Genomic DNA, 27,254 nt, shown 5'->3' with positions numbered 1-27,254 from the left:
ATTCTCCATATGAAAATTGGGAGCATGGAAAGATAGCACTTTTACCTGGATTAGCCTGGAGTACCCACCCAGCCAGATTCAGAAGAGAGGTGGAAGCATGGTTTCTACCTCTGGGTGTAGAAATATCAAACTATAAAAGCCTTTTTTTTTTCAGAAAATTGTGATTATGTTTGTTATGAAAATAACATGATAAATGAAGAAAATATTGAAGTTGTCAAGGATTTCATTTTACGTGGGTCCATAATCAACACCCATGGAAGCAGCAGTTAAGAAATCAAAGGACGTATTGCATGGGGCAAATCAGCTGCAAAAGACCTCTTTAAAGTGTTAAAAAGCAAAGGTGTCACCTTGAAGATTAAGGTGTGCCTGACCCAAGCCATGGTATTTTCAATCACCTCCCATGCATGTGAAAGCTGGACAATGAATAAGAAGACTAAAGAAGAACTGATGCATTTAAATCATGTTGTTGGTGAAGAGTATTGAATATACCATTGTCATGGATGGATTTTGTGTCCTCCAAAATATGTATCAACTTGGCTAGGCCATGATTCCCAGTTTTGTGTGGTTGACTTCCATTTTGTGATATGACATAACTATCCTCCATTTTGTGATATGTTGTAAATCCTAAACTTTATATGGTTAATGGACCCCTGGTAGCACACTGGTTAATAGTTCAGCTGCTAATCAAAAGGCTGGTAGTTCAAATCCAGCTGTTCCTTGGAAATCCTATGTGGGCAGTTCTACTCTGTCCTATAAGGTTGCTATGAGTCCGAATCAACTTGATGGCAACAGGTTTATATACATATATACACAATTAATGAGGCAGCATCAGTGTGTAGTATATCTTGAGTCACTGCCTTACAACAGGGTGTGACTCAAGTCACACCCTTGCTTGAGTAACACATTTTATCTTACAAGAGATAAAAGGGGAGAGAAGGGAGCAGAGAGGAGAAGGACATCACTACCACTAAGAAAGAAGACCCTGGAGTAGAGTGTGTCTTTTGGACCTGGGGTCCCTGTGCTGAGAACCTACTAAACTTGGAGGAAGATTGATGCCAAGACACATGGAGATCTCCAAGGAACACTGGGCCCACAGATGTTGAAAGGTGACAAGGACCTTGCTCCACAGCTGAAAGAGAAAGAAAGCCTTCCCCTAGAGCTGACACCCTGAATTAGGACTTCTAGCCTCCTAGACTGTGAGAGAATAGATTTCTGTTTGTTAAAGCCATCCACTTGTGGTATTCTGTTACAGCAGCACTAGATAACTAAGACAACCATGGACTTCCAGAAGAACGAAAGAACCTGTCTTAGAAGAAGTACAGCCAGAATGCTTCTTAGAAGCTAGGATGGCGAGACTTTCTCTCACATGATTTGGACATATTATCAGGAGGGACCAGTCCTAGAGAAGACCCTCGACAAGATGGATTGGACACAGTGGCTGCAACAATGGGCTCAAGCATAGCAGCAATTGTGAGGATGGTACAAGACCAGGCAATGTTTTGTTCTGTTGTACACAGGGCTGCTATGAGCCAGGACTCAACAGCACCTAACAACAACATGAGGATAAATGCCAACATACTTCTTTTTTTTTTTGTATCAGTGATTCTGCATAAGCACAGACACAGAATAGCAATTGAATACTTAATAACAGACTTAACAACCTGTTTCGAATATTTGAAGACCAGACATGAAGAACCAGTAGCTGCCTGTCCAGAGTACAGAATATGCGAAAACGGGCGGGGGGAGGGGGGGAGCTCTAAGTTGTTTTTACAGCAATTCATAAAATAAAATTAAAATAAAAAGTCTATGCCCAAGGTTCATGTTTGTTTTTTCTTCCTGTGTCTTTAATTTTTATCTTAAATCTAACAAATGACTAAATGGGCTTGTCCAGAGGCAATGACAAGGTGGGGGGTGAGAAGGAAGTGCAGAAAAGCTGGCAAGGAATCAGCAAAAGGGAAAGCAAAAAGGAAAGTCATAATAAGCAAGCTGAGCTCAACACATTTAAAGCAACAAAGCTGCATTTATGTCAATGTGTATATCAAGAAACAATGAAATCAAAGTTGCAGGCAAAGCTTGTTTGCTAAAGTATAGAAGCTAATCTACTGTTAGCTAAGATGCAACGGATCTGACATGCTCCCTGAACTCTAGCAGAATACTTCATTTTATTTTTTTTAGTTCTAGTTTGTTCTAAAAAACATTAATTGAACACCTGCTATTCAGACACAGCCAGAAGCTGGAGATCTCATGTAAGCTGTGGAGGAACTCCAGTATAACTGGGGAGATGGAGAAGTAAGCAGATATTTTTGCTACAATAAAGTAGGATGCTGTAAGATAAAAATTATTACAAAAATGATTGCTAATAAAAAAAAAAAAAAGCTGGCCAAAATCCACTTTAAAAGATGTCAACGGCCAGATGCAGAATAAGCTAGGATTCTAGAAGCAGCTTAACATAGTTCTGAATCCTAAATCTGCTCTGCTATGACTGAGATAATTGTTTTATTTGTAAAAGACTCATTATTTATAAAATACTGGCACTAAAAATGTACATCATGTAATTCTTTTGAAGCTTAAACACTATTAAATACTCATTAACATTAGTTAATGCACTTCCTTCTCACCCCCACCTTGTCAATGTCTTTAATTAGTTACTGAACTAATACGATATTCCTATGTTTATGTAACACTGTGGCAAATAATTAGATTCAAGCAGCACTTCATAGAATGCTGTGCTTTTATATGTTATGATCTTATGAAATGTGTGTTTAGTTTTTCAAAACATCCAGATATTTGCCCTTCACAGGAAAAATTATTGCTTGTCTTTTTCTCTTTTTATTTAGATGCTTTGACATCATATAGACTTTCATGTCTTTGTTGTCACAATATGATTAGAACTTTCTAAGTTGCTGTCTATGGTGTTGAGTTATTTATGCCCACGTTGGAGGTGACATCACACATTTAGTAACTGCTTCAGAGTTTTTATGAGTTTTGGGTCATATGAAATTTGATGCCAGAGCCTTTATAGCAGATGTGTTCAATAAGACAAGGCTTTACGAGAAATTCTCAACCATATTTTAGTCATCTTCCAGCAATGTGCTTCTTCCTGATACAGTTAATTGCTGGCTTCTCCAGCCTCTAAGGTCAGAATACCTCTGAAAGTCAAGGTCATCTTTCCTCTCCTCAGAACACTGCAACCTCCTGCTGATTCCAAAAGGAATTTGGCATCACAGAGTTTGGTCAAGATCTCATGCTTGCTTGTCATCTCCTCTCAGACTCTTTGGACTTGTCTTTGCTTCTCCTATCTAGTAGAGTCGCCCTTGGCCCCAGCTGGCCTAGTCCTGAGGTCTTCCCCTAACACTCCCACCATCCGCAGGCCAGCACCTTTCGGCTCACTTTCTTTTCTAACCAAGCTTTCTTCTTGCATCCATCTTTGTTTCCAAAAGTTTATCATTTAGTGTCTTTCTTGTGTTTTGTGAGAAATATACCCATTTTTTTTTTTTATACCCATACCTCCCAAATTTGTTAACTTGATTCCATTCTCCTAAACTTCTTAAAGACTCATTTCATTTGAGAAAAACTTTGGTAGTCATCCTTGTACCTTTGGTATGATTCATCATTGGAATCTCCCTGGTTTTCCTTGCTGAAGTGTGTGAGTCTAATGTAAACCCACTAGGACTTTTCATAGCTTCTGAATTATGAAACTCATAAACTTTGAGGCTTACAAAGATGTTGGGGCTCACTTCCTCATTTCAATCATTGTGGAACTAACCCAGTAAAGAACCAAAATTAGGGTGGCTGCCATTAGAATGCATTCTAAACAAAATTGTGAATCATCCTGACTTTGTCCTTGAGCTGCCTTATTCATCACTTTTCCCCTCGTATTTCCCTCTCTCAGATCAACAGGCCCTCCAAACAAGTTTCCCCATTTTATCCTTTTTTCCCCTCTATCGCCCCCCCCACCCCATTCCTCAATATTTCAGATCCTCCTAACACTTTTATTAATCTATAGGGCCTCTTCCTGAAGGTCTCACTAAAATACTAATAGTGGTTTAGTGTTTTTTTTTTTTTTCTGCCAAGCATACTTTTAAAAAACCAAACACACACCCTTTTAAATGGGTGATGAAGTGAGGGACCACTGCTCTCCTTTGAAGAATGGAGATTTTGTGCACATGAGCATCTAGATGGGGAGTGAGTGAGAGGTAAGGCTTAGTGCTTTCCTGTACTCATTGAATATCCAACCCTAATCCCTTATATCTTTTACTGGTTCTATTGTCTAAAGTGCCATATATTTTATTTGTGCTTCCAATAGCACTCTTGATCTAGGCACTCAAGTAACCACCATGACTAAGCAGGAGAGCCACCATCTGTGTACAGCTCTGACTCTTCCCCTAGCACTCCCTAATGATCTATTTGAGAGAGAGCTCTTGACCCTGCATTGCCTAACTACCCAGAGGAAGAATGTTCTCTCCCCTTCACATGACCTTGTTCTCTTCCAGAGAAACAGCTCTGGGAAATTAGGTACAATCGAGAGAGTATGACATTACTGAGGAGACATTATTTAGTTGCTCCCTCAAAGCCCAATGGGCAGTGATCCAGAAACATTTGGGAATAGAGAAGTAACTCATTAGAAGCCAGTCAATGAGTGGCCTAAACTCTTTTACTTTGTGATTTCATATGAGTGCTTAGTTCAGTTGTCTTAACATCAGCCTTGATGTTAACAGGAACTTTAGTATTTTAACAAGATTGTTTAAAGACTCAAAACTTTTCTGGAGCTTTAATAGATGAATTCTGTTATGTCAGGCAAAGTGTAAGAGCAGAGTATCAAAGCAGAGTGCACATACCCTGTGATCTATTGAGGTATGGGGGAAATAATAAAAATAAATAAATGTATCTTTAAATCTTACTAAGTTTTATTTTTGTGAATGCTTTATACAGTTGTTGGCATAGCTATATAATTCATAAATAAAAACAGATATGTTGGAGTATTTATAACTGTTAAAGTTGTGGGATCAGGTAAGTTTAGATTTGGCTATAATACCCACCCCTTCCAATCCATACATTACAATAAAGGCAGGTTCTATAAACCCAAACCCAGTGCCATCGAGTTGATTGCAATTCACAGTAACCCTATAGGACAGAGTAGAACTCCCCGATAGGGTTTCCAAGGCTATGATCTTTACGGAAGCAGACTGCCATATCTTTCTTCCATGGAGTGGCTGGTGGGTTTGAACTGCCAGCCTTTTGGTTAGCAGCCAAGTGCTTTAACCACTGCACCAAGCATGAGATATTCTCTCTCACATAAGCAGCACACCCAAGAAACTGAAGAGAAAGTCCTGTCTCACTCAAAGTCTGATGTTTTTTCTGAATTCCAGCCATCTTCATAAGTGGGAGCTGGGTGCAGCTACTCAGGGAATATAATATTGGTTTAGATAAAAAAAAAAAAAAAAAAATTTTTTTTTTTTTTTTTTAGATAAAGTTGGTCGTGGCTCTAGAAGGAGTACAGATATTTTTTAGGCCAGGTCACTTGCCTTTTTGCATAATCCTTTTAATATTGTGACATTCAGACATCCTACTGGACAGAGCTACAAATGAATCAGATGTAGGTGATTAGAGGAAGCCAAAACCAAAACCAAACCCATTGCCATCGAGTGAATTCCGACTCATAGCGACCCTATAGGACAGAACATAACTGCCCCACAGGGTTTCTAAGGAGCTCCTGGTGGATTTGAATTGCTGACCTTTTGGTTAGCAGCCGTACCACTTAATGACTACGGCACCTGGGTTTCCTAGAGGACCCCAGATAGATGGAAATCAGAGTGAAGAACGTGGTTGTTCATGAGGCTTACCTGTGGTCTGTCCTCCGTAGGACAGGAAAATTGGACTCTGTCTTCCTTTGAATACCCTAAGAGAGGCTCCCCTGTGAAAGATGAGTTTTTCCCCTTGAATTGTCACGGAAGGTGCTATGGGCATATTTCCTGCCTCTCTGTTTCTTTAGAAGTTTGGAAGCCAAGGGGCTCAAGATGGAGGGAAGGGTAGAAACAGAAGCTTTTGCCTCCTGATGGATCAGCTTGTAGAGAAAAGAGCACACTCCATCGTTGAAGGCCTGCATGTCTGTTTTAAATCCCAGCAGGACTTTGTCATTATGTAACACCAAGGGTACTTTTCTGTACAGTCTTGGTGGCCCCAGCCCCTGGAGCTGTGCTCTGCATGGCCTGCATGGCTGAGAATGTCTGCCTAAGTCTCAGTTTTTTTTATTACTTGGTGTGTACTCTTGGATGAGTTGCTTATTCTCTCTTCTAATAAAAGGTACTGGGTTAATAAAATCATATAATAATTTCTACCCCCCTCCGTCATGTTGGGTATATTATCTACCATATAATTGATATTTAGTAGCAATCTCTTTTTTATTCTTTCTTCCTTACTTTTGTCAGTTTAGTCTTGTCTGCAGTGTCCCGTGGTTATCTTCACATTCGAATCTTGCCCTTTTGGACATCCCTGATCAGGAGACTTCTCTGAATCCACTTCCATGTAAATCCTACCCACTTATAGTTCTTTTTCTTCTTCACCAGTATTTTACTTAGAATTGTTCCTGAAATACTAGTTCTGCAGGATTAATGGCTGTACCATGAAATATAAGAGGGGGACATGGTTCTCAGGTCTTCAGTAAACATGGAATACGTTAGGTCTGACAAAGGTGCACAGGTTTCTAGCTCAACACACCTATGACTCTCCAACATGGGGGGCACTGATAGGGATCATACACTGCAGGGTTTTTCAAACTGTCTAAATTGGGACATAAAATCTTCTTTTTGCAGGATAGCTGCTTACAAGCCTATTATTCTACACTTATCCTTGTAGCATTAGAAAGAGGCTTTCATCCTCAGTTCTTCACGTCCAAACAACTGCTGTTTCCTCACATTGGTCTAAGACTGAGTTGACTCTGTTTTCATTTTTTGTGGATTTTTTTACTTTTGTGTGTGGCCTTTCTAGCCACGGTCTCGTAACTCCCACCCAGGTGACTGTGTGATAGGGTAATTGTGGCCTTCCAAGGGGATTGGTCAGTTTTGCTCAGCCCACGGAGTGAGAAAGGTGAGTGCCTCTGGGCAGAGACTGAGGGCCAAGGACAGGTCTATGCCTGACCCATGGATTTGGGACTTCCCTGCCTCCACAACTGTGTGAGCCATTTCCTTTATATGGTTCATGATAGGGAACCCAAAGTCAGGAAGGAGAATATTGAAGTGAGAGGGAGTAGTTGATGTTATGATGATGGAGTGGTATAGCAGCTTAGAAATGTTAGACGTTTGGGACCTCTTTAAACTCCGCTTCATAGGAACCAGCTTTGTGCTGATTTTTATGAAATAAAGTATTCGTTTGTATTTCATTACTCTCAACTAACCTCTCTTTCTCTTTCTGGTTGCTTAAATCAAAAGCCACCCACGTAAGACCATTTCTAACATCCCCTTCTAGAACTGGGAAAATTTCAAATATTCTACCTTCTACGTGACCAGAATAACATAGTTCTACTTTCACTACCTTTAGGACAAAAAGAAAATAGAGAACAATACTCAGAGTAGTTGAGATCAGTTTTCTTCTCTCTCTCTATAAATTCCAGGGTTTTGCATATGCAGTGTGTTATTTTAATTAAATGTTTTGTATCTTTTATGCTTTTGATTATAAAATAGCTCCTTGTTCAAACTAAACTTTTAAAGATATCCAAGAGCATACAGAAGAACACAATATAAAAAATATTTGTAGTACATATGCCGTAGTTCTTTAGCAACAGAGAAGAAATTATGGCACAATATTTGCTGAGAACACAAAGCAAAGTGTGTTTGTGGTGTCTAATTCTCACATATTTCTATTCTAGAAAATGAATGCTGACGTTAAGGAATTTAACCCTTTCTTTGTAATGTTTGCTGATACTTCCATATAAGGAAAGTCTCTTATACAGGCATTAATTAACGAGCTAGTTGCCTGTTAGGACAAGCCCAGAGGTGACATGATTTGCATTTGCTGATCAAGGACTCTTTGGGGCTATAAAGACAGAACCAAGAAGTGACTCAGAAGCCAGGAGGCCGTTCTGCTGTGGACTCGGCCATGCACCATAGCAGCGTTGTGACTCCACAGCCCTGCAGCTGACTTAGCTTTCGGTTTTCACTGCCTCATTGTGTCATGAGTGGAACTGTTGGCAAAACAGAGTTCACACCCCAACTTTTCAGCCTTTCCCCCTTTAATTCTTGCTCTACCAGAAGCCTAGTGTAATGATTCATATGCCCTACTTCCTGGCAAATAATCATTTTCCCACAGCGAGTGATGATTTATGTTGGGAGAGGGGTAAAGAATGTTAATTTGCTTTTTTTCTATTCAGCCTTTCTGCTGACAGAGGGTTGGGTAGAGGTACTTAGTCTCCATTTGCAAGGCCATCTTAAAAGTGTATAGAATTCTTTTTTTTTTTTAATTTTATTTTAACGTTCTTAATGTGTGCCCTTGAATTGATTTTAGACTGCTTCTGTAAAGATTACAGCCTTGGAAACCCTATGGGGCAGTTCTATTCTCTTCTATAGATTCTCTAGGAGTCAGAATTGACTCAAGGGCAACAGATTACAATGAGCTCTAACGATGAGATAATGTATGTAAAGCTCCTGGTACATAGTAGGCCTTTAACGAATGGAAGCTCTAATTATTATTTAAGACTAACTGCCCCTTCTTCTCTGGTATGCCCTTTCAAAGCAACACACGTTATACTTTGTACTATCTTGGAGTTCTACTTTGTCAGACTCAACATGGTTCAAGTTTTCTCAAGCCACTGCTGATTTTTTTTTTTTTTTCCCCTTTGTGATTTCCATCTGACTTGTTTCATTTCCCTAAAACTCTGTCACAAGCCAGGAGATTGTCGCAGAACATGATCTGAAACCTCACTGGCAAGGGAAAGTCCCCTCCAAAAGAGGTTTTTTTTTTTTTTTTCCTCTCGAGTTTTACAGTTCTCTTTCAAATAGGCAGGAAGCCCCTTAGCCTGGTGACTAATTGGACAGAAGTGAAGGACTTACCCTGAATCTCCTATGGACAGTTTGAGGACAGTGGAGGGGTGGGGGTGGGGGGGCGTGATGGTCTGGTTGCTTTTCCTTCTGGTGGCTCCACTGCCACAGCTTCTGCTCCTCCACGTTCTTTCAGCTGCCCTCTGAAGGACCTTTGTTGTTGCCTACCCTCCCTTTTGGTCTCTCTGCGATGCGCCATCTTTCCCCTCTCACTCAGGCCAACTCTCGTGAAACCACCAATGGAAATTTAGAGGCTTTTGTGGTTCTTGGGGGAGAATTGGGGCTCTGCATTTTCTGTGTCCTCACTTCCTTTACAGCTGGTGAGGGATTTCCTAAGCAGCCTTTCCTCTGCCTGGTAGTCTCGGCTAACTCCACCTCCCCTGTGACGGAGACGTGCCACTTAGGAGCCTCTGTGTTCTTTACGTTTAAACACAGACTCAACTTATGTTCAGTCTTGTAATGGGGAAAAAAAAAAAAAAAAATCGGCAATCACTTTGGTCACAATTTTCTATAATTTAAATTCTGTGTACATATTACTGATAAAATATAGTCCATTTGGGCTCATTCCTTTAACCCAAATGTGTGTGCGTTTATATTCTTATTTTTTTGTTTTTTTGAGAGTGCTACTTTGTAGATATTTTGCCACCAGATAACTTTCCCTGTTGAGGATGTGTAGCAACGCGAGTGAACTATCTGCAGTACTTTTTTTTAAAAACACGGATTTGTGTTAAGTGCTTTGAAAATACTTTAAAATAATAGCAAACATCATAAAAGGAATTTTTCAAAAAGAGAAAATACGGCCCCAATCCCACTCTTTTATTGCAATGACTAATTTCACTTTCACATATTTCCTTTCATTTTTTATTCATGTGGCATTCATGCGTTATGTTTTCATCACAGTAAGCTTTATAGTTGATGCTATAAAAATGAAACAAGATGTTGCCTAATATTTATTGAACTGGCCCCTCCCACTTTTCTGATTCTGTGTGAACTGTCCTCCCTCAACTGTACTGGAAAGGTAACTTGAAGGCAGCATCCTCTTTCCTCTGGGGTTTGGTCCCTGATGAGGCCCCTGGATCAAGTTTCCCTTTTGGTGGCTTCTCTTCCTTTTAAGAAAGATAAAGAAGGGCTCCAGCATGCCCAACTTTGTTTACTCCATAAGCACATATTGACTGCCTACTATGTATTGACTGCTGCTCTGTTGACCGGGACCATAGTCTGTACACTTATTTTAACACGTTGAAGATAGGAGGAAAAAGCACAGAGAAAACTTTTATGGCTTTGTGATTCTGTGACTCAGGGCCAGCCAGAAGAAGAAGTCTCTACCATTGTGTTCCACAACATGGAACGAGGTAAATGTGAAGATGAGGAAAATGAGGGAGCATTGTAAGCGATAGCCTGGTTGTGGGGTTGAGTTTGGATTTGGGAATAGGTAAAGTAATGAGCCCCAAGAGTGAGAGAGCTAAACTGAATCTATAACTGTGGGTTGGACTGTTTAGTAGCTAGGGGCAATAAGCTAGTGGTTTTGTTTGTTTATTTGTTTGAAGGGTTTTAAACTGAACTAGCCAGGCTGATTTTCATCGCAAGGAGAGAAAGACAACACTAACAGATTTACGCAAAAACTGAAATTTATTGCTTTTGTATAGCCACAGCAATGGACTCAAATATAATAACATTCATGAAGCTGGCACAGGATGAGGCAATGTTTTGTTCTTTTATACATTAAGATCACCATGAGTCAGAGCCAGCTTGATGCCAACTAACAACAGCAATATCCTCTTAAAATAATACTTGAATCTTTCATGTTTTTAGCTTTCACCCCAGAACCTGTACTCAAACTAAAACTGTTTGTTGTATTGAGATTTATTTTCAATTGGGTTATTGGATTCACTCGTTGTATACTTAGGGGCCCATATATAATTGCTCAAATGATTTTATACTCACCATTGGACTATTTCAGAATTGTCAGTGTTGCACTTCTGGGAGAATGATAAAAACTATAGATCACTTGCTAGAGAGCCAGCAAATTGAACAGCCCAAGAATGAGAAAGTCCTCAATCTTGCAGCTTTTAAGTGCTGGGTCAGCAGAGGAAAGTGATTGAAACAATTATCATGGAGTCACAGGGCTTGGCAGACTTGGGAGATTACATGTTTAAAGAGGGCTTTTTTTCCTCTCTTTTCTGACTCAGGGACCATGTGAATTGATGAATATGAAGACACTAAGAGAACAAAAATAGAAGGAGTTGTTCTGCTCAGACCTCAAACTGAGAAGAATGAAATAATCAACTCTACCTTTCAGCAAATTGTCTCTTATAGGAGGAATAAGACAGCGCATAAGTAACTTTTAGCAAGAAGATGTATGTTTATATTCTGTTTAGGTACTGGTGATTTTGAACACATGCATATGTGTCAATTGCTGACATATGTACATGTATTTCTATAAATAGCCATAGTTTAGAAGCATTTTTTTCGTATTTCTTAAAAGACTTAACACTGTCAGTATGACAAGATTTTAATTTCCTTTTCCTACTAATTTTGATCAACCTGACTCAAACTATTTTCTTTTTTCCTATTCCTGCTTTTGTGAGGGCTATTACTTTTCTCAGAGCCCCCTGGTGGCTCAGTGGTTAAGAGCTTGGCTGTTAACCAAAAGGTTGGCAGTTTGAATCCACCAGCCGCTCCTTGGAAACTTTGTGGGGCAGTTCTACTCTGTCCTACAGGGTCACTATAAGTCAGAATCAACTTGATGGTAACAGGTATTACCTTTTTCTTTCTGTATATTTGTCTATGTATCTTTATTAACTACTTTGTTTAGGCTCTTGGTAAAAGAGATATTATGATATGATATGTAATTTAATTAGCCATTCATTCCTTCAGCAAAGATTTCTGTTTAAGATACAGCGCTGGACAAAGGTAAGAAGGAGTACGGAGTGGTAGTAGAGCAAGGTGACCCATAGGATTAAAATACACTCCCTGTAGTAAGGTGAATAATGGTCCCCCAAAGATGTCCATGCCCTAATCCCTGGAACCTGTGTTATATGTCAAAAGGGACTTTGCAGATATAATTAAGGACCTGGAGATGGGGAGATTATCATGGTGGGTCTGATTAATGACAAGGGTCTTTATAAGAAATAAGCCAGAGATCAGAATGAACATCAGGAGATGTGATGATAGAACCAAAGGTTGGAGCGATGCACTTTGAAGATGGAGGAAGGGGCCACGAGCCAAGGAATGCAGATGGCCTTTAGAAGCTAAAAAAGGCAAGGCAATGGATTACCCCCTGAAGCCTCTGGAAGGAATGCAGCACTGTTCACATTTTGATTTTAGATTTCTGACCTCCAGAACTGGAAGAGAATAAATTTGTGTTGTTCTAAGCCACTTTGTGGTAATTTTTTATAGCGGCCACAGAAAACGAATACACTCTTGTCCTCAAAGAGAGAAAATTCCAGGAGATCCTTTATCCATTATATTAATGTGTTTATTTTTCTGTCTAGGTCATATAAATATAGCCAACCCAATTAACTAATTTGCCAGGCCCTAGCTCCCAATATCATTGTTGTTGTTGTTAGTTGCCATCAAGTCAGTTCTGACTTATGGTGACCCCATATGTGCAGAGTAAAACTGCTCCATAGAGTTTGCAAGTCTGTGATCTTTTGGAATCAGATCACCAGGCCTGTCTTCTGAGGCACCTCTGGGTAGGTCTGAACTGCCAATCTTTCAGCTAGTAGCAAAGTTCTTAACTGTTTGCTACAATTAGTTCTCCTAAAAAATAAGATTCTAAGTTTAGTAATGAATCGAAGGAAAAAATGGACTTGATGACATGCTTAGGGAGCCAAGGGAGCTTGCTATGGTAGGGCCTGGTGTTCTCTGTTGGTTAGAAAGGCTATGCTATGCTTTGATAAGAAACAACCCTCAAACCTCAAAGCAACAGAAGTTTCTTTTTTGCTCTTGCCAAGTCTGCCACATTACTGGGTGACTCTCCAGGGCAGCCTTCTTCCATACAAAGGCTCCGTGTCCCACTCCCATATCAATGTGTGCTTCTGTGTTAGCTAAGGTAGGGCAGGAGAATGCTGGAGGGTCTCAAACCAGTAATTTAATGCCTCTGTATGGAAGTGACACCATATCTCATTGGCCAAAGGAAGTTGCATGGCTACATCTAATTTCAAGGAGATCCACCTGTTGCCATCCAGTGGTTCCAACTTATAGGGTGTAATACTCCCCTGTCCCAGAGGAGGAAAGTCAGACATGTTGGTAAGCAGTACATATGTCTACTCCAAGACCTCAACTTTGTAGGTTAGAAAAGTATTTTAAATAACTTTGGAATTTACGTATCCCTGAAACATATAGTGGTAACTCCACGTGCAAATCCTAGGTACATATCTTCTTCTTTAGAAATGTTTGAAAGCCCTGAATTTTCTCAGTATTGTTGTAGACCCAGATTTCATTTTAATAATCAGTGCTGAGGAAATTATCATGATTAACATAGCAAACTGATTTTTAATACTGTATTCTTTTATTTTAAATAGCTCTAAAAACCACTTGTTGTGCATAGGGTCGCTATGAGTCAGAACTGACTTGACCGCACCTAACAACAACAACAGTAAAAACCATTTCAGGGAACTGGAGAAAATGAATAAGAGAAAGCTCATAATAAAGAAAGCGAGAACCCAAGTGCTGCTGAATGAAGTCCTTAGCAAGGTTTGTAAAGAAATGGAAAATCATATCTAATTATTTCATTGTGCTTATCTTTCCTTAGTCAGAAAGCCTCCCGTGTGCAGTGTTTTTCTATAGGTAGCCCATGGTGATTCAATATCAGTTAATATCTACTTGTAGCGAAGTATTGACAGTAACTTTCTAAATTCACAGGCTTGACATTTTGCAGTGTAATTGGGCATAGAGAAGGAGCTTTCCAGGTTGCTACTAAAAGCAATGCAGAAAGATCTGAAATGGACTTTAACCCTTTGCAAGCGAGGCCAGGATTAAAGCTGATCATTGCTATTCCATAGCAGGTTTCGAGGTTTCGAGAAGAGAAGCCAGGGAACAGATCAGCCCACTTCTCTGACCCACATAAGTCTTCCAAAACTCTGAGAAGGAATTTACTTTCAGCTTTCTACCGATGAAGCAGGGAGCCTGAATGTGTGTCCAGTAGGGACTCTCTCTGAAAATTCTTCTGTTGCTGTCCATCTTACTTCTCAGCAGGTCTCAGGAAATTATCAGGTCCAACGCCCCATAGGAAGCTGGCTTTAGGATTAATTAGGCAGATCTGGGGGAGCTCCTGTGACATTGCAGTTTTTAACGACAGTGATCACAATTCATTTTTTAATACAGGTGGTCCCTGACTTATGACGGGGTTCTGTTCCGATGACTCTGTGGTGAGTTGTTGCTGACTTAAGTTGACCACCTCTTTTTTTTTTTTTTTTTTAAGTTTTCGTTATTATTACCTTTTATCATCAGTGTCTTTATAAATCTGGCAGGGTTTTGAACAGTGAACCATAAAATTGAACATCTGTGAATGAACATCTGATAATGATAACATAAGGAAATTACTCATGGCAACATACTACTAACGATAAGATGTCCAAAAAAAAAAAAATGGTCTTAAGTGTGGTTTGTCGTAAATTGAATTCTTCGCAAGTCAGGGAATACTTGTATAACAAACTGGATATGAATGAATCTGGAGCTAAAAAGGAAATTGACAAAGTACTTTGAATTTATTTTTAAAATATGAAATTTATGAAACAATGTATATTAGTGAGATGCTATCATTTCATTTTATAGAATGCTTCTATAAAATGTGTTAGCATCATCTAATGTGTTAGCAACATCTGAAGTTCTTCCCATAGATTATTTTATTTAAACCTCACAATAAGTTTTTGGGATTAGTATTGTTATTTCCCATTTTACAGATGAGTAAACTGAAATCCAGAGAAATGGAGTGACTTAGCCAAGGGTATACAGCTCATCTCTCATCCTCATATTTATCGTCTACATGGAGCCCAGTAATAGGCTCTTTTAGAAATGTTATCTTGTTTAAGTTTCTAAATAGTCTTATGCTATAGATATCACTATGTTGTAGTGGAAGAGAGGAGTCCCTGGGTAGCTCAAACTCTTAAGCACTCAACTACTGGCTGAAAGGTTGGTGGTTGGAACCCACCAAGAAGTACCTTGGAAGACAGCCCTGGTGATCAGCTTCCAAAAAAATCATAGCCTTGAAAACTCTATGGAGCAGTTCTACTCTGCAAACATGCGTACACCATGAGTCAGAATCGACTTGATGGCACCTAACGACAACAGCAGTTGAAGAGAGGTGTCCTGGGTGGTGCAAACAGTTAACTTGCTCAGCTACTAACTGAAAGGTTAGAGGTTCAAGTCTACCCAGAGATATCTCAGAAGAAAGACCTAGCAATCTGCTTCTAAAAAGTCAGCCATTGAAAATCCTGTGCAGCATAGTTCTACTCTGACACACGCGGGGTCACCATGAGTCTGAGTCAGCAACTGTTTTTTGTTTTGTTTGTAGTTGAAGAGAAAGATGCTTAAGTTTTGAGACGTTAGGTGACATGTCCAAGTTTACACAGCTGGTATGTCTTAAAGCTTGGATTTAAATTTGAGTGCTCTGACTTGAGTCTTATATTTGACCACACCTCATCTGCACCAAATGTTGGTGGAATCGGAACTCACAAACTCAGGTCTACATAGGGCTCTGACCAGAGTTCAGAACCTAATGGTTTGGAGTTAGGTTGTAAGTGCAGGGCTCAAATGGCTGACTTTTCCTGTGTTCTTCTAGGGTCGTTTTGCTATAATTTAAGGCATGTTGCTCCCAGAAATATACCAAAGAATTGCTTTTGATTGTTCATTTCTTTTGTTTTTCCTTCTTACAAGGTAACTAGTGTCCCCAGCAAATAGTGAGTGGTTAGGATCCATGTTCCTAATAAAAGCATTCTGTCCTTAAAGTGGCCTCTAACTGTCTTTTGGTGGAATTACTTATTCATTTAGGCAGTTTATTTTCTTAGGAAGAAGTCAACTGTTTCTACAGGATTTGCTAGCTAGGACCTTTAATTTTAATCATCTCCTTGAAAACATTTTTCCTAATCCACTATGGGCAAGATGATGGATTTCTTTTTACCATTTAACTTTGAATTGCACAGATTTCCTGGGTTGAGATATTATTTATGGATTAAGGAGGTTACTAATCACTGAATCAATACATATACTACTCCTTTTTATTATCTTGTTCAAAATCCACTTGGAGAGGAGTCAAGCCTAGAGACCCTTTGAATTTAATGGAAGCTACATGTGGTCTGAGGAGTCAAATAAGAAACAGGCCACCTCTAACATGAAACCTGCCAAGTATTAAGTCTGAATAGCCATCATTATTATGCATTTAATGTGCATAGAAAACCTGATCTGCAACCTTCCAGAGTGGGCCAGAAATTTGGAATGTACACAATTGTTGGCTCCATCTCAGACCACTCAATAAGGCAAAGAAAATAGCAGCCACCGGAGAATTCATTTAGAGTTTTCTAGACCCTCATGCTGTGCAGACCCTGTGATAAAGGAAAGTCTGCTCTCACTGGACACTGGGACCATTCAACTCAAACCCTTCTGTACCGTTCCTGCCACTACCTCATTTGTTGAGGAAGTTGCCTTCTCTTCATAATTAAAACAACCAACAGTGTTTGAAAATGGGAACACCCACTTCTGGCTTGAAATACATGGTAAAAAATACTTTTTTCTCTTCAATGTATCTCATTCACTTTGGAAAAGTGACTTAATATGATTTATTCTTCGAAGCACTCATCAACAAATATTTTTGGAGTCTTTACTATGCGCTAGGGTTTGGGCCAGGTGCTGGAGATTAAGCTGTGAACAAGTAGACTCTCTGTCCTTGTGGGGGTGTCTGGTGGGAGATTCAGAACAAAAAATAGCCAAGGATAACACAGCATGATAAATGTTATCAAACGGAAAGTACATGATGCTCTAGAAATACCCAGGAGGGGAATTCAACCATTATTTGGGGGCTGGGAAAGGCTTCTTGGAAAAGGCAGAACCTAAAATGAAAGAAAGTCAGGAGTAAGGGCAAAGCTGAAAGTGGGTCCAGGAGGACAGTGTGATACGCTGAGGAAACAGCATGAGCCGAGACTCAAAAATTAAAGAAAATATGGCATATTTGGGGTATTAAAGGTGCTTGGAACCCTGATGATGCAGTGGTTAAGAGCTCAGCTGTTAACCAAAAGGTCAGCAGTTCGAATCCACCAGCCATTCCTTGGAAATTCTATAGGGTAGTTCTACTTGGTCCTATAGGGTCACTATGAGTTGGAATTGACTCGATGGCAATGGACTAAAGATGCTTAGATGTGCTGGAAAGAAAGTTAGTGTTGTGTAGCAGGAATGAGGTTGTGCAGGGACTTGTCAGCCAAGTAAAGAAACTTAGCTCGATATCTAAGAACAGCTGGGTTTATTGAAAGATTTTTATATTTTAGAAAGATCACTGTAAAAGGGTGGTGGTGATATGGTCATTGTTAGAACCTGTCTAACTTCAGGGGGGATAATGACCAGGATTAGCCCCGAGCTGATTCCTGTGATGTGGAGGTCAGTCATACCTGTAGTTTCCAACATTTTACCAATTCTGACACCAGCTGTCCATCCCATGGCACTCTCTACTTCTCTTCTGGGTTCTATAATCCGTTGCAGTGGCCACACAGAACTCACAGACCATACTTACAGTTAAGTGGTTTAATTGTAAAGTTAAGGAAGTAACAGGGTACAAATTCAGACCGGAATCAATAGACTACCAGTCAGGATCAGGAACAGGAAGCAAGCAGGCAAAGTCTCCCTTCTTCAGTACAGGACAGCTCTCTCAGCTGTGCACGTGTCTCTTTCTCTCTGAACAGGTCTCCTCCCTGCTTCCTGAAGACAGGCCTCCTCTCGGCCCCCTCAGTACAGGCTCCTTTTGGCCCTGCCATCTGTCACACCAACTCTGCCACTGGGCCCCTTCTGGGCCCCTTGCTGTCTTCAGTGTCACAGCCTTTGACCCATGTTATAGCTCTTTTAGAATGTCCCTTGCCTTCTCACTCTATTTTTTCTCTCTTCTCTCTTCCTGCTGCTTCTTCCTGCTGTTTCTCTTCCTGCTTCTTTCTGTCTGAAAAACCTCTATGGGGTCATCTGCATATATACATAACTCTGTCAATTTCAAGTCATGTTCCCTCCCGGCAGTGGCCAGAAACTGACCAATTTCCTCTTGGTAGTCCACAGACACTTCATTTTCATAGTGGGCTACAGACACTTCATTTGAATAGTATATTGACCAATCCCTGCAATATGCATACCAATCACAGGGCAGGCTACAGACCAGGACCGGACTAAAAGTATCAAACCAAGTCGTGTACAGATTACCCAGGAGAGGTAACAGATCCTCTGGGGTAGAACACTAAGGCAAAGGTGACTTCTCAGAGTTTAGGGGGAACATCTCTCAAGCTGTTTTTTCAAAGAACCAAGGCAAAAGGCTGCATAAAGGAACTCATTTCACCACAATCACTATGGCTTCAGTGTTGATAATGGCCGGGGGGATTAAAAGCAAATATAGGTAGAGAGACTAATTAGAACAGGACCTCAGGAATACAGTGAGAGATCTGGTGGCCTGAAGTACTCTAGAGGTCATGGAGATCAAGAGGCATAGATTCAGATACATGCAAGAGACAGAGTTGACAGCCATTGGTAATCGATTGTTGACCAGGTCAAGAAGAAAGTTTCTGGTTTAGGTAATTGGGCTGATGGTGGTGCCATTTTCAGAAATCAGGAGCATAGAAGTAAAAACAAGTTTGAAGCGGGAAGATGACAATTCTTGTTTGGGTTATGCAGGGTTTGAGGTGCTTGTAGGAGATCATGAATATGCCCAGTAGGCATTTGGCTATATGAGTCTAATACTCAGAAGAAAGAGCTTGTCTGAAGATAGAAAGTTGGCAGTCACCAGCATGTAGACAGTAATGAATGATATTACCTAGGATGATTACTAAGAGAGGAGGACTGGGGCACAATGTCAACATGTTCTCCGACATGCCCCTTCCTGAATGCACCCGGGTAATGTACATCTTTTCAGAAGTGCCTCTGGCTTCTCAAAGCAACATTCATCACCAAGAGGAACAATTAGGCTTTGTCTTTCATTAGTAACAGAATTCACAGCTCAGAAAGAAAAAGCCAGAAGTGACTTTTCAACCACCCCTCCAACTCCCCAGGTTGTTCTGAGGAATCCCTGAACAACAGTAACTGTGGAATGGCTAAGGGCAGAAACCCACAAAGGAGACTGAGAAGGAAAAGCAGAGGTAGGAAGACAAGCAGATAGTGCTGATTCTACAGAATCTAAGAAAATCAAAAGGAAACTAAGGCCAGGCCCATTTATTAGTGTGTGTAGTAACCACTACTACTACTATTACTATAAGGAATCAGAGTAGGCCAAGGGAAGATAGGAATTGGGGTTAATGGAAATGAAAAATAGGCATTCCGTTTAGTACCTATTGTGATGTGTGTGGTTGTTTGGGATTTAAGGAAGGAAACAGGGAACTTAGGGAATATTGTCAAGAGATATTGCTTATGTTCCCTTAGCCAGGCACACATGGAATGTTTAGTCACTTGACACATATTTATTTAGAACTTACGTGTCAAGCATTTTTCTTAGGGCAGTGGAGGATTAGAACTCATGTGTCAAGCATTTTTCTTAGGGCAGTGAAGGATATACAAGTGGAAAAAGCCATCCCTGGCCCCTGAAAGCATGTAATCTAGTTGGAGATATAACAAATGTACATGTAACAGTTCTCATCAATAGTAGCAATAGCATGTGATGAGTGCTAAGAGCATATATTGAATATTAAGTCTACAGGAGTTGAGGAGGGGAGATATTAGTTTTCACCAAGAGTGCAAAACAGACATAGGGCATAGGGAAGGAAGGGCTGGGCATCTAGTTCTGTGAACTGGCTAGAATATTGCAGGCTTAGAAGTGTTAAGAGGACTACCTGAAAGGAAGATAGAATCTTGGTCTTGTTCTCTGACATTCCGTTTTCTGAACACACCCGGGTAATGTGCATCTTTTCAGAAGTGCCTCTGGCTTCTCAAAGCAACATTCATCACCAGGAGGAACAATTAGCCTTTGTCTTTCATTAGTAACAGAATGCACAGCTCAGAAAGGAAAAGCCAGAAGTGACTTTTCAACCACCCCTCTAACCCCCCCAAGATTGTTCTGAGAAATCCCCGAATTTCTTGTAGGAAGAACATGCAATATATTTAGCAACAAGTTCCTCCTTGCCCTAAAGTATGTCCGTGACGTAAGCTTTGAAAGCTCATGGAAAATACAGGGGGCTTGTGGGTTTTGTTACTTGGCAACTGAGATCTAAGCTGTTAAAATAAGAAATTTGCATAATTTTATAATTCTGAAAACACACAAGTAAAATTTTACTGAAGATCATTCAAAAGTGGTTGCAGCAGTACATAGAGAACTGCCAGAAATTCAAACTGGATTCAGAAGAGGATATGGAACCAGGGATATCATTGCTCATGTCAGATGGATCTTGGCTGAAAGCACAGAATACCGGAAAGATGTTTACCTGTGTTTTATCGACTATGCAAAGGCATTCGACTGTGTAGATCATAACAGATTATGGAAAACATTGTGAAGAATGAGAATTCCAGAACAGTTTATGCTCATGAGGAACCTATACATAGACCAAGAAGCAGTCATTCAAAAGGAACAAGGAGATAGTACATGGTTTAAAATCAGGAAAGGTGAGCATCAGGGTTGTATCCTTTTACCATACCTATTAAATCTCTATGCTGAGCAAATAATCTGAGAAGATGGACTATATGAAGAAGAATGGGGCATCAGGATTGGAGGAAGACTCACTAACAACCTGCAATATGCAGATGACACAACCTTGCTTGCTGAAAGTGAAGAGGACTTGAAGCATTTACTTGATGAAGATCAAAGATCACAGCCTTCAGTGTGGATTACACCTCAGCATAAAGAAAACAAAAACTCTCACAACTGAACTAATAAGCAACATCATGATAAACAGAGAAAGAATTGCAGTTGTCAAGGGTTTCATTTTGCTTGGATCCACAATCAACACCCATGGAAGCAGCAGTCAAGAAATCAAATCTGCTGCAAAAGACCTCTTTAAAGTGTTAAAAAGCAAAGATGTCACCTTGAGGACTACGGTGCACTTGACCAAGCCATTGTGTTTTCGATTGCCTTATATGCATGTGAAAAGTGGACAATGAATAAGGAAGACCTAAGAAGAATCAATGCCTTTGAATTATGGTGTCTGTGAAGAATACTGAATATACCATGGACTGCCAGAAGAATGAACAAATCCATCTCGGAAGAAGTAGGGCCAGAATGCTCATTAGAAGCAAGGATGGAAATATTTCGTCTCACTTACTTTGGACATGTTATCAGGAGAGACCAGTCCCTGGAGAAAGACATCATGCTTGGTAAAGTAAAGGGTCAGCAAAAAAGAGGAAGGTCCTCAGTGAGATGGGTTGACACAGTAGCTGCAACAATGGGTTCACACATACCAACCACTGTGAGGGTGGTGCAGGACTGGGCGGTGTTTCGTTCTGTTGTATGTAGGGTTGCTATGAGTTGGAACAAAACTGCAATGGATGATTTTCTTTTTTCTTTTTCTTTTCTCATGGGGGTAAGGTAGGGGAATAAAAGTATGGTAGTTACAGTATCCCATTGTTTGAAAAGTTCATACTTGTTAGGTTAACCTTACAGCTGTTATATCTTTGTCATTCAAAATGGACATATCATAGGTTACCGGTGGTAGCAAGTCTAGCCAGAGTTTCCAGGAATGCCGCAGACAAGCCAGATACATATTCAGAGAATTAGAAGAATTTTATCAGGGAACTAGAAAGCTTGCTTGCATATGGCGTTAGTAAAAGAGAACATCGGAGAGAAAGTGAAATTGCCCTGAGATCACAGGAGAGACTGTGGAGACTGCTCCACACAAGAGACATTCCTTCTCTCTTGCTGCCCAGCCCCATCTCCCTTGCTGCTTCTCCCTACACCTCTGAGGTACCCCTGAATCCATTCCCTATGCGGGGGAAAATATCAACATGGCGTCCATATTTCCTGAATCATATCTTGGGACTAATTCCTTGCTAAAAGCAAGTGAATTATGAGGAAAATGAACAGAATATTTAACATCTTGGAAAAAGTGGGGTGGAGGATGTGTCTCTGTATGAATCAGACTTGGTTGAAGGACTGTCTTCAAGTGATCTGAAACCCAAAAGTGTATAAGGTACTTTGGACACTTATGGCTTTAATAGTGTGTCTTTCTCCATCTCGGTGCCCATCCCAGTGTTGTTATAAAAAGCTTGGAATTATTTAATAAGAGATCCTTTAGTCACATTTCACGTGGATGAATCAACACAAAGGGGGGCTTCTGGAGTAAAATGTTCTCTTCAATCCCAGGTACCAGTTAATGAAAACCTGGTGCTCTGGGAGGAGCTAATTCTTCAGAGTTTAGAAAATGGAGGCTCTAAATAATGACATTGGGATTTTGGTATTATCTACTTTACAAGAAAATGTTGCATAGGCAGTCCCCAGGTTATGAACTTCCAACTTGTGGACAACTCTTACTTGCCCTTTAACGTTATGTAAATTTGCCTTCACTTTGAAACGATTGAACCAACCCCTACGCACAACAAACTCTTCATCACAATCACCTTCACTTGCTGTATGTGCAGCTTTTAAATCACTGAAAAGGCTTCCAGCCTTTTCTTGCACTAAAATAAGGCTAAATAAGAACCGCATGCACCTGTTTTGACTTACCTACAAATCTGACTTAAAAACTTAAAGACCCAGTTAGGAACCAATTTCTTTTGTAATCCGCAGACTGCTTGTATTCTACTGTTAAACTACCAGTTGCTATTGAGTTCATTCCGACTCATGGTGATCCCATGTGTGTCAGAGTAAAACTGCTCCACAGGATTTTAAATGGCTGATTTTTTTGGAAGTAGATTTTTAGGCCTTTCTTCCATGGTGTCTCTGAGTGAACCGGAACACCCAACCTTTTGGTTAGTAGCTGAGAGTGTTAGCCTTTTGCACCACCCAGGGACTCCTATTTTGCCCTTAGTGAGAACATAATTGTTGAAGGACAGCCCGAGCAAGGAAAGACCCTCACTGTGTGTCCTGGCAGATAATCTGAAGAACTGACACATAGCCCTTTCCAGATTCATGCGTTCAGGGAAACTTACTGAGACAGGCAAGCAGCTGCTCTCCAGTGGCAGCCAGCTGGAGTATTTTCCGCAACCACCTCATAAGGGACCCAAGCTTATATACCATTCTAGTTGGGACCAAGGCTCATTGTTTTTCTCCCACGTCCTTCGGTAGTCAGTGTTCCCAGCGACTGCACATCCAGGCCCAGATATTTTCCTTCTTGTTGCTAAGGCATTCCTCGGCCTTGGCCACTGGCCCAGGCATGCCACTCCCGGCCTTGTACCTTAGCCCGAGTCCATCCCGAATTCATCCCCAGCATGCTTCAGGGAAGAGCAAAGCTGTTTCCATCAGGGAGGGGATGCATATAGCTGAATAGCATTACCCTACAATAGTATAATAGCTAGAAAAGCATTTCTTTCTACATTACTTTATGATGACCCTATAGTAAACTTAGGAGGATGTACTATTACGATAATAATACATGGGCTAGAATATAAGGTTTATTGTTTGTTATTTTCACTGATATATCCCCAACTATCTAGATGGGTTTCTGGCAGATCAGGGACATTTAACATAAGGTATTAAATAAATATTTGTTGAATAGGTGGCTTAACTGAGTATACTACGTATAAACCCCATTTCTGTCAAGTCGAATCTGGCTCATAGTGAGCCTATAGGACAGAGTAGAACTACCCCATAGAGTTTCAATGACTGTAAATCTTACAGAAGCAGATAGACATATCTTTCTCCATGGAGCAACTGGTGGGTTCAAACTGCCAACCTTTTGGTTAGCAGCTAAGTGCTTAACTGCTGTACTACCAGGGTTCCTAATACTGCCCTACGTATTAAAAAAAAAAAAAAAACAAAAACCCATTGCCATCAAGTCAATTCTGACTCATAGTGACCCTATAGGACAGAGTAGAACTGCTCCATAGGGTTTCCAAGGAGCACCTGGTGGATTTGAACTGCTGACCTTTTGGTTAACAGCTGTAACTCTTATGCCACCAGGGTTTACATACTATGTATAGATATACTACGTATAGATATGTATATACTATGTACAGATAGTATAAAATTGAGTTATTTTTCCAATACTTATAAGATTAAATTCTCACTTAAAAATAATCTCACTGGATTACTTTTCTAGACAAAGGTCTCAAATTTTGATGAAATGTAAATGATAAAATTCTAAAAACCAACACATCTATGAATGTAGGTTATTTCTCAAGCATGTTTCACTTTTAATGTTCCATGGTTCTTATAAAGACATGCAAAAGAAGAAATAAACTCACTGACCCTACTTGATTCCTACTTGATATTTTAAGAGAAGACTTTGAAAAATTATGTAAAAGCAGTATTAATTTACCTTTAGTGGTTGTCTAATGTATCACCATATGTAGGAGAAATGTTAATTGTTGACCTCTGAAAAGTTGTAGCTGGTTATCTGTTGAAACAATTCATTAATAAAGAGAACCTACCATTTATTGAACACCTTCTAGGCATTATGCTAATGTTGTCCCAGTGACATAGAGTTGAGAAGACAAACAAAAAAATAGCAACTAATAATTACAAATTGTGAAAAATGACATGAAAGAGCAGAGTCCAGGGTAATAGGAAAAAAAATAGCAGGATGGAGATAGAAGGTGAGTTATTTTAGACAGAGAGGTCAGGGAAGTTCTCATCTGAAAGATGAGAAGGAGTCAGAGGGTAAAGAGCAGGGAGTTAGGCATTTTAGGAGAGGATACAGCATGAGCAACTGAATCACAACTTTAGTGCTTCTTGTATTTATGGATTCAATGTTATGACACCTGGGATTTGCTTTAAAAATATTTCAGTGGGAGGGTGGGAAAGGGGATATAGATAAAACAATATTGGCCATAAGATGATGGCTGTTGAAGCTAAGTGATAAGTATGTAAAGATTCATTATGCTGTACTCTCTTTTTTTGTATGTTTGTAATTTTCCATAATAACATGTTTTAAAAAAAACAAGGTAACAACTCTCGGAAGTTCCTGTGTTTGTAGGTGTAGTCATAGTCTTATTTAGTAAATAGTTTTAGAAAGATCATCCTGTTTCACTATTCACCCTCTTAAAATATTGGAACTGTTGGTCTAAGGAGTGTAGTGTTTAGAATATCTAAGATGGGAGCTCAGCAAAGTCTACAGTTTTCAGGGTAGAGTAATCGCTGTTCTAGAAAAGGAGGATTTTCATACGATTGTATGAATGAGAGAAAAAAGAATATTCAACAAAGTTTGACTGAGTTCAGTTTTTTAAAAATCAACTTTATTGAAGTATAATTTACATGCAATAAAATTCACAGGTTGATGACAATGTGAAACTACACCCTGATCAAGATATAGAATATTTTCCCTCCTCTAGAAAGTTTTCTTGTGCCACTTCATGGTCAGTCCTCTTAACCCATTCCCCACTCCTAAATAACCAATGATATGATTTCCATTGTTATAGATTAAGTTTTGACTGTTCTGGAATTTCATATGATGTAATTCTTTGTGTATTCTTTATGTATTCTTTGTGTAAAGTCTTTCCCCTCAGTATGTCTGTACGATTCATTCAGGTAGTAGCATGTATCAATAATTCACTCCTTTTTTACCACTGAGTAGATTATGCCATTGTATGAATATTCCACAATTTGCTTATCCATTCACCCGTTGATGGACATTGACTTGTTTCCTGGTTTAGGCTATTATACTAAAGCTATTATGAACACTCATGTACAAGTCTTTTGTGTGCATACAGGCTTTCATTTCTCTTGGGTAACAGCATACCTAGGAATGGAATTGCTGAGTCACGTGGTAAGTATCATTAACTTTATAAGAAACTGCCAACCTGTTTCACCATTTTACACTCCCATCAACAATACTTGAAAATTCTAGTTGCTCCCTATACTTGCCAACATTTGGTAATGCTAGTCTTTTGAATTTTAGCCATTCTAGTAGGGATGAAGTGATATTGCATTGTAGATTTTTTTTTTTCACATTCAGAGTATTTTGCTGTGGTTTTAATTTACGTTTACCTGATGACTAATGTTAAACATCTTTTCATGTGCTTATTTGGATATTCATACATCTTTGTGAAGTATCTACTCAAGTCTTCACCCATATTTTTTATGGATTGTCTTATTGAATTAAAGTAGTGCTTTATATATTCTGGATATACTCCTTTGTCAGTTATATATGTTGCAAATATTTTCTCCCAGTCTGATGTTTTATTTTCTTAATGCTTTGTTTTGAAGAAAGAAAAAGGTTTTAATTTTGGTAAATTTAATTTTATCATTTTTCTTTTAGTATTAGTGTTTTTGTTTCCTATATAGGAAATTTTTGTGTACCTCCAAGTCACAAAGATCTTCTATGAAGTTTTATAGTTTTAGCTTTTATGTACAGACTTATTTTCCATTTTAAATTATTTTTTTGTATTGTATGAAATGTCAGTTGTTTTTTTTTTATTTTAATTTTTTCCATGTAGGTATCTATTTGTTCCAGTATTTGTTGAAGTAACTTTCCTTTCCCATTGAGTTACCCTGATGACTTTGTCAAAAATCAACTGACCACATGTATTTTAGTCTATTTCTGGGCTCTCTGTTCTATACACTGTCTTGATTCCTGTAGCTTCTCATATGAAGTCTTGAAATCAAGTAGTGTAAAATCTTCAATTCTGTTTTTCTTTTTTTAATTGTTGTTGAAAATATACACAGCAAAATGTACATCAATTTAACAATTTCTACCTGTACAATTCAGTGACATAGATTATATTCTTCAAGCCGTGCAACCATTATCACCATCGTTTTCTGAATTATTCCTCACCCATTAACATATATTTACTGCCCCTTGAGCCTCCTATCTGACTTTTTGAGTTGCTATTGTTAGTTTGATCCCGTAGAGATAGTTCTTCAAAAGAGTACAATGCTCAAGGCAAACATTCTTTACTAGGTAAGCTAACCTATTGTTTGGTTTAAAGAAGACGTCAGAAGATATTTTTCGTTTAAGGTTTAAA

The 27,254-nt window shown here is 39.4% G+C and overlaps 1 long non-coding RNA gene across 4 annotated transcripts in view; it reads left to right on the top strand.

The window, feature by feature from the left end:
• The first annotated feature begins 660 nt into the window (after window positions 1-660).
• LOC111748926 (uncharacterized) overlaps window positions 661-27,254 on the top strand; it is a 395,170-nt gene continuing 368,576 nt past the window's right edge. For 2 of the 4 annotated variants that reach the window (XR_010322691.1, XR_010322688.1), the window contains exon 1: window positions 1,717-26,056. This is a non-coding gene — a long non-coding RNA (uncharacterized LOC111748926). Of the gene's footprint in view, window positions 26,057-27,254 lie in introns of all 4 variants that reach the window. The other 2 variants (XR_010322692.1, XR_010322687.1) reach the window with 2 other exon arrangements.

This window comes from Loxodonta africana, chromosome 1 (assembly GCF_030014295.1).
Source record: "Loxodonta africana isolate mLoxAfr1 chromosome 1, mLoxAfr1.hap2, whole genome shotgun sequence".
Lineage (NCBI taxonomy): Eukaryota > Metazoa > Chordata > Mammalia > Proboscidea > Elephantidae > Loxodonta > Loxodonta africana.
This window is presented reverse-complemented; position numbering and strand designations above follow the sequence as displayed.